Raw genomic sequence first — 7,772 nt, forward strand, 5'->3', positions numbered from 1 at the left:
AACAATATTTTTAGTATGGATGCAGCAGACACTTAGGCTGGATGTACATGTACTTACATCTATGACATATATGCTATTGCTGACATATGTTTTGTAGGTAGAGTGTCTAGAAAAGTTTAAGTGTCTAGGTTCAAACTTATGAGTTTTTATGGTTTTGGGATGTGCAAGAAGATACTTTAGTTGCTGTTTGTGCAAAGCTTGGGGCACAATGATTTTGCCAAGTACATGTTCCTGTATCAAAATATTTTTTTCATCTTGGAACAACAGTCTGTCCATAAAAATAGTCCTAACCCTAAAAATAGTCCTAACCCTAAAAATAGTCCTAACCCTAACCCTAACCCTAACCCTAAACCTACAATCAGAGGGAAATGATAATAACACTGATCTAGAAGCATGGTTACTTGTAAGCCTAAACTTGACATAACTGCAAACTTCAAATCTAATTGGTCGAGTTGAATGCTGTTCCAGGATCAACAAAGATGTTGAGCCAGGAACATGTTGTTGCCTACTCGGTGAAACCTTGCTTATCTCTAACTTCATCTAACTTCTAGAGCAGACCCAGACAAACTTCCAATGGGGCCTCAGGCTCAAGATGACTTAAAATGATGACAAAACTAAAACCATCAAAAATCAAGATATTTCTTATTATTTGGCTATTTTTATAACAAATGTACGGGATTTGTTGTGGAGAATATAAGGGGACATTGAAGTCAAAAAGGTTGCGATTCACGGTTCCTGAAACATGTTAAATATTTTTTTATATTTTTAATATTTTAACATTTAATAAAACATTTTCTTTTTATATTTTAATATATATATATATATATATATATATATATATATATATATATATATATATATATATATATATATATATATATATTAAAATAAAACAAATATTATATTTTATTATTTTAAAATAAAAAATAAAAAATATTTTATTTAAAATAAATAAACCTTTAATTGTTTTTACATTTCTGGCTAAATATAGTTGACATTTATACACCTGTCATATTCAGGCTATAAATAATCTTTCTTAAAAAAAATATAATACTAATTGACAATTGATATAAGAGTAAACGAACGACAAATCAGCAGAAGCAGCTATGATAAAATAATATTATTATAACTTTTTCAACCATGACAATTCATGACAAAATTGTCCCACTTTTTTGCTTCGGCTTACTACTTACTACTACTAGATCTCTATTTTGTATAAATAAAATATTTACTGCATTTGTAGTTGTCTGTGAAAAAAAAAAAAAAAAAAAAAATCTAACTGACGATTTGACGGCCCTTTAAATTTAAACGTAGCCGGAAAGCGCGAAAAAGGCGCTCAAACGTCAGAAGATTGTCAGTTGGAGGGAGGACGGACTGCAAAAAGTCAAGGTAAGATCGATATGTTTCTTTTTGTTAGCGATTGCTTCGTTATATCCAGTTGGAGTCCGCATGTTGTGTGATAGAGTTGATGGAATAATTTATATTCGAAGTTACATTATTTTGGCAGTTCAACTCTAAGCTAACGTTACTTGAATGCGAAATGAACAAGTAAAGAATAATTGCGTCGTGGCCGTTACACCTCGGGTGTGCATTATTTTTATAATAATTCAACGGCCTGGAGTCAATTATTCCGCTTATACTACAGTTACCACATCTCGAAATATTGTTCAGATGATGTATTTCAAGACGTTTGTAAAGTTTTTGTCATTAAAACGCTCTTGTATGTAGGACTAATTCCTTGCGCATCTAAACCCATGCTCCGTTGCTAATTCCAGAACGTCATTTTAGAGTTAGTAACGGAGGTTTGAGCCGCTGATAAGCAGAGTTATGCTGGACACACTTAACGACTAGAAACATTATCTGACTGTGACTGAACGCGCTGAATACGCGCGCATGATCAGTCATAAGTATCAAATTACATTCACGGCCTTACAGTAAGTGTGTCCCCGGCTTTATGCAGTTATTAATGCAGTTATGAGAGAGAGAGAGAAATGTGCGTCAATATTATTATTTATTTATTAATTGAATTCGTTTTAATTAATTCGTTCATTCTTTTTTTCTATTAGTGACAGATGGCCTAATAAATGAAACACAAAGCCCTTTTAACAAGTATAGGCCTTTCAATAATTATTTATTTGTTAGGCTATATTATCTGCAATAATTACAAAAACTCGTGCAGCAGGACTATCAATTTATTTAAATATTCAGTTTAATTTTCTATTGATTATATTATATATGACTGTTCTTCATTTATTTAAATTAAATTTAAAGTTTTTCTTGTTATGAATTGTATCCTATTTTCCGTTATTACAGTTAACTACGCAAAGTGATATGGAACTGTAATGAGGTCAAGACCTGCCGGAACTACTTTAGCTGTGCGGTTCCCTGAAAATAATTGCACACCGTAGAACGTTTGTCAACCAATCAGATTTAAGCATTCAACGGCCCTAGACCTCAAGGACACTGCAACTTCACCTTGTAAGTTGAATATGGAACTGCATCAGTGATAGAGTGGCAGGCCTACAGTAGAAAACAGGTTAAGAAAGCAAGTATCCAAAAATGAGACTTTTCTAAATGCCAACTAAGCGTGAAGTGATATAATGTTAGGGCTGCACGATTATGGCCAAAATGATAATCACGATTATTTTTGATCAATATTGAGATCACGATTAATTATCACGATTATTTGTTGATTTGAACCAAAACACATTTTTGTCACATAGGCCAATTATACATACCTGCTTTCACATTCATATTGTGCTACATTTCCTGCTAATGTACAAATATGTGCAGCAAAATAAAATAGGTTCTCTTATTCACCAAAATTCAGTGCATCTCCTTAAAGAATAAATACAAATAAATCATTTATTATTATTTTATATTGTATTTATAATATTTTATATACATTGTATTTATAATTAATATTAGGATAGACTACCGGTACCTATTATTACATGGCTTGGTTAAATTCTAATGTAGAATGCGGTCTGTTATTTCTTGATAACAGAACTTAGTTCTTTAACGGAAGCAATACAATCGTTTTTAAATCAATAAACTCATTTTTAAATCAATATTTTGTGTCAAATTATTGATTTATTTGTAGGTAGCCATGTAAGTGGGATCCCGATGTCGGTGAATAAAATTCAGAGTCATTGTTATTTGAAAAGTCTCTTGTTATTTGAAGTCGCTCGCGCGCAGACACCCTCGGTCTCTCTCGCGCACTATTGCTCGCGCACAGACACCCTCGGTCTCTCTCGTCCAGTTCGCTTCGCTTTTGTCCAGTCCGGCAAAACATTCTAGTTTCTATATCTAGAAACTAAGCTGCGCGGTGCAGGGAACAACTCTGATTATTGGCTCATTAAGCCACGTGATCAGACAGTGGTTTACTCGTGATCGTGATTAAAATTTTATTAATTGACTGTGCAGCCCTATATAATGTATTTTTAATTTTCTTCTGAATTGGGTAACTGTGAGTAGTGTTAATATAAAACATGTATCCATGGCTTTTAAATGATCTTTTTTAGATTACTGCATTGAGCTTCATTGGAGGAGTTGACATTAAGGATAGCGTTTGGCGGGTTATGGGGCACTGTATTACCAACTCCCTTGGCAAACAACTCAACTGGCGTGGCATCAATGGCAAAACAGCTTTCCACAGACTCCAGCTGAAAGATGTAATTACTGGTAAGTGATACATTTCACTATCTTCAGTCTAATAAGTCCATTCTCTACTTCTTGCATGCTTGATGCATATTAATGCTCAGATTACGAAATTATTAAAAAAGGTTGATTAAAAAAAAGTAAACAGTAAAGCACTTGTACTGCTCTGCCCTGGCAAGGGTATGGCAGCCAGCAGTTTATCACTAAAAGCTTAATTGTGGAAACAATCCCAAACATTGCTGTCCATCCCCACACATACTGTATGGAACTCTCATACAATGAGAAACTGATGCAACAGGCAATGGATATATTACCTGTTGCATCCCTTATGAAAAAGTATAGGCTAGTTTAAATAAATATATACTTTAAGTTTATTTTATGAAGTATTCTCAAGTAATGTTCAAGTACAGTTGTGGTCAGACTTAACGGCACCCCTGGTAAATATGATCAAAAATAGCTGTAAAAAATAAATCTGGATTGTTTATCTTTTTGATCTTTTATTTTTTAAAAATCTCAAAAATCTAACCTTTCATTGAAGTAAAATAATTGAAAGTGGGGGGTAAATCATATTATGAAATAAATGCTTTTCTCCAAAACACCCTGGCCATAATGATCTTTTGCAAAGATAACAGCTCTGAGTTTTCTTCTATAATGCCTGACGAGTTTGGAGAACAACTAAAAAGAGATCAGAGACCATTCCTCCTTACAGAATCTCTCCAGATCCTTCAGATTCACAAGTTCATGCTGATGCTGCTTCTCTTCAGTTCACCCCACTCATTTTCTATAGGGTTCAGTTTAGGGGACTGGGACGGTCATGGCAGAAGCTTAATTTTGTGCTCAGTGACCCATTTTTATGTTGATTTTTATGTTTGTTTTGGACCGTTGTGTTGGAAGATCCAACCACGACCCATAATAAGATTTATACTTGGGTATAAATCTGATTGGTTTATTTCACGTTACGCCCAAACCACATGAATAATGAAGCTACTTCAGACCAACCCATTTTAGGTTTGCGTCGGACGCAAGAGTCGTTTATCCCGCCGGTATAATAGCGTCAGCGGCCGGGATCCGCCCACAAAGTTACTTGCGTTTCGCGTTTGATACTTGCGTTTCAGATATGCTGGAGTTTTTTTTTGGTGGAGCGAGGATGATATTTCTTGAAGCTCTCCCAAAACAACATGTTTTTTGATGTAGGGGTTGTTTGATATATTTGTTTAGGCTTTCTGACCCCCAAGACTCAAGTAATCTCTGCAATTCTCCATCTGTGATCCTTGAAGACTCTTTGGTCACTCAAACTCTCCTCCTCACCGTACATTAAGGTAATATAGACACACGTCCTCTTCCTGGCAGATTCGTAACATCTTTAGTTGATTAACTTCTTAATTATTGTCCTGATGGTCAAAATGGGGATTGTCAATTCTTTTGCTACTTTCTTAGAGTCACTTTCTATTTTGTGAAGCTCAACAATCTTTTGATGCACATCAGAACTATATTCTTTGGTTTGACTCATTGTGATGAATGATTAAGGGAATTTGGCCTCTGTGTTTCCTCCTATTTAAACTCCTGTGAAACAAGAAGTCATAACTGGACAATTCTATGTTCACCATGGTGTGCTAAAAAAGGTATAATGGAAATATACTTCTGAGATATTTTACTCGTTAAAAAAAATCTAGGGGTACCAATAATTTCATAATCCATAATCCATTTTCTGACGCAGTCCGATTTTCCTAGCAGGTGTCAAACTTGTTCCTTTTGGGCATCTGGAAGCAAAGAGTGTCCTTGGCCATGGCCAAAATGTTCTTTACATTGGCGCTGACAAACTATGCACTTGGCTTGTGGGCCCTAATTGGGTCCCAAGATTTTAAAGGTTGTGTAATCCATCCTTGCATTTACAAATGTTATCTTTTTTTAGGAACTGTCAGAAACAACAGACTGACAGCTGCGGCCACTGATCAAGAGATAGAATCATTTATTAAAAAATGGCTTCATCTTGCAAGTGACCGAGACGGAGGGAGAAGAGAAAGAGAGAAACGAAGGAGGGTCCAAGACACCTGTAAGTCAGTTACATTGTGTTTTTGCTATATGTGTATAATACCATGGTCTGTCTGAATACTTGATTTTGATTGGCTGCAAGGTGTGCATTAAAACATTTGTAACACTTTACAAGTTAACATTAGTTAACTACTTTAGTTAACATGAGGCCAGAACCATTCTTCTACAGCATTTATTAATCTTAGTTAATGTTAATTGTGATGCTTACTAACCCATTATTAAAATCAATAGCTGTATTTGTTAACATTAGTTGATGCACTGTAAACTAACATGAACAAACAATGATTGACTAACATTAAGAAAGCTTAATAAATAATGTAGTTCATGTTAGTTAATACTAGTTAATACATTAACTAATGTTAACAAATAAGACTAGTGTTACCAAACCGTTTAATGCACTGGTAGTTCCAGTCCATTTATTTACCATTCAGTATTAATGTGCTGCTTTCATTAAAGCACATAGAGAGCTGTTTTTAAAGTTTTTAAAACTTGCAGCTTCACTATTAGTAAAAAGTAAAAACAAATTATTTTTTTATTTTTTTATTTAATTTGGCTTCTAAATAGTTGTGCGTGTGTGTTTGTTTTGTATTTCAACACTATTGTATAATCAGCGTTCTGTTACTGAGTCAACAGTTTTTATCATTTGTGTATCCAATTAAGGCTTGCAAGATTGCCATGACGAAGGTGGGCCCAGTCAAGGAGATAATGATGACCAAAGCTACTGGAAACATGTTTTATTTTTATTTAGTTTCTACAATGCTTTCTATGCACATATTTTGTGTTTGTTTATTTTTTTTATATATATATATTTTTAGATTGCTTTCCAGTTTTGAAAATGTAAACTTGCAGTGGGTTGTTCTTTGGCAATATTAATAAATGATGCAAATGTTTTCAGAAATGTGTTTGGATTGTAACTTACCTTAACATAAAGAGGGGCCATATCTCTTTACTGTATGTTTGATATTGTTGATGCAGAGTTCACTTAGTGCGCGCGCACACACAAACACACACAGTTATGGTTTATTTAGTTAATTCTTGGCTAACATGTGACTGATCAAATGTCCTGCTTGTGGACCAGATCTGGCAAACAGGAGTGCATTGCAAAAGTGCCACCATTCCATGCTGCTTTGGCCCACGTGAGGAATGTTGGGAAAGACCAGGGTTTGTGTAAAAATCAACTGTTGCCAGGTGTGGTTTATTTGGTTTGTTGTTGGTTACATGTGGCATTGCTAAGGCTTTCTTATGGCCCAAATGTGGAAAACAGGAGCGGGTCGCACAATTGCCAACATTCCATGTGGTATGTGGGCCAGAGTAAGGTATCAGATCTGAGCCAGAATTAAAATTAACTATGTCACACATTTGTTTTGTTTAAGGCTGACATGCTGCATTGCTATGGCTTATCTGTGGCCCATATCTGGAAAACAGGAGCGGGCCGTCCAAGTGCCATCATTCTCATCTGGCCCACATACCGCGTGGAATGATGGCATTTGGGCGGTCTGCTCCTGTTTGCCAGATTTGGGCCACAATTAAGCCATAGCAATGCCGCATTTCAGCCGTAAACAAAACAAATGAAGCAGAACTGGGCCACATCTAACCCAGACACCAAAATTGCTGTGGCCCAGATCCAGCCCACACTTGACACTTTCATCTGGCCCACATACCGCGTGGAAAGATGGCACTTGGGCGGTCCACTCCTGTTTGCCAGATTTGGGCCACAATTAAGCCATAGCAATGCCGCATGTCAGCCGTAAACAAAACAAATGAAGCAGAACTGGGCCACATCTAACCCAGACACCAAAATTGCTGTGGCCCAGTTCTGGCCCACACTTGACACTTTCATCTGGCCCACATACCGCGTGGAATGATGGCACTTGGGCGGTCCGCTCCTGTTTGCCAGATTTGGGCCACAATTAAGCCATAGCAATGCCGCATGTCAGCCGTAAACAAAACAAATGAAGCAGAACTGGGCCACATCTAACCCAGACACCAAAATTGCTGTGGCCCAGTTCTGGCCCACACTTGACACTTTCATCTGGCCCACATACCGCGTGGAATGATGG

The 7,772-nt window shown here is 36.1% G+C and overlaps 1 long non-coding RNA gene across 2 annotated transcripts; it reads left to right on the forward strand.

The window, feature by feature from the left end:
- The first annotated feature begins 1,319 nt into the window (after positions 1 to 1,319).
- LOC306986734 lies at positions 1,320 to 6,971 on the forward strand. 2 transcript variants are annotated; one of them, XR_013795015.1, is made up of 5 exons: positions 1,320 to 1,389; positions 3,525 to 3,684; positions 4,879 to 4,979; positions 5,573 to 5,713; positions 6,373 to 6,971. It is a non-coding gene; the product is annotated as an uncharacterized lncRNA (long non-coding RNA). The 2 variants fall into 2 exon arrangements; XR_013795016.1 differs by lacking the exon at positions 4,879 to 4,979 and having other exon boundaries at positions 6,373 to 6,970.
- Positions 6,972 to 7,772: the final 801 nt, after the last annotated feature.

Source organism: Phoxinus phoxinus, assembly GCF_949152265.1.
Source record: "Phoxinus phoxinus genome assembly, chromosome: 2".
NCBI classification, from domain to species: Eukaryota; Metazoa; Chordata; class Actinopteri; order Cypriniformes; family Leuciscidae; genus Phoxinus; species Phoxinus phoxinus.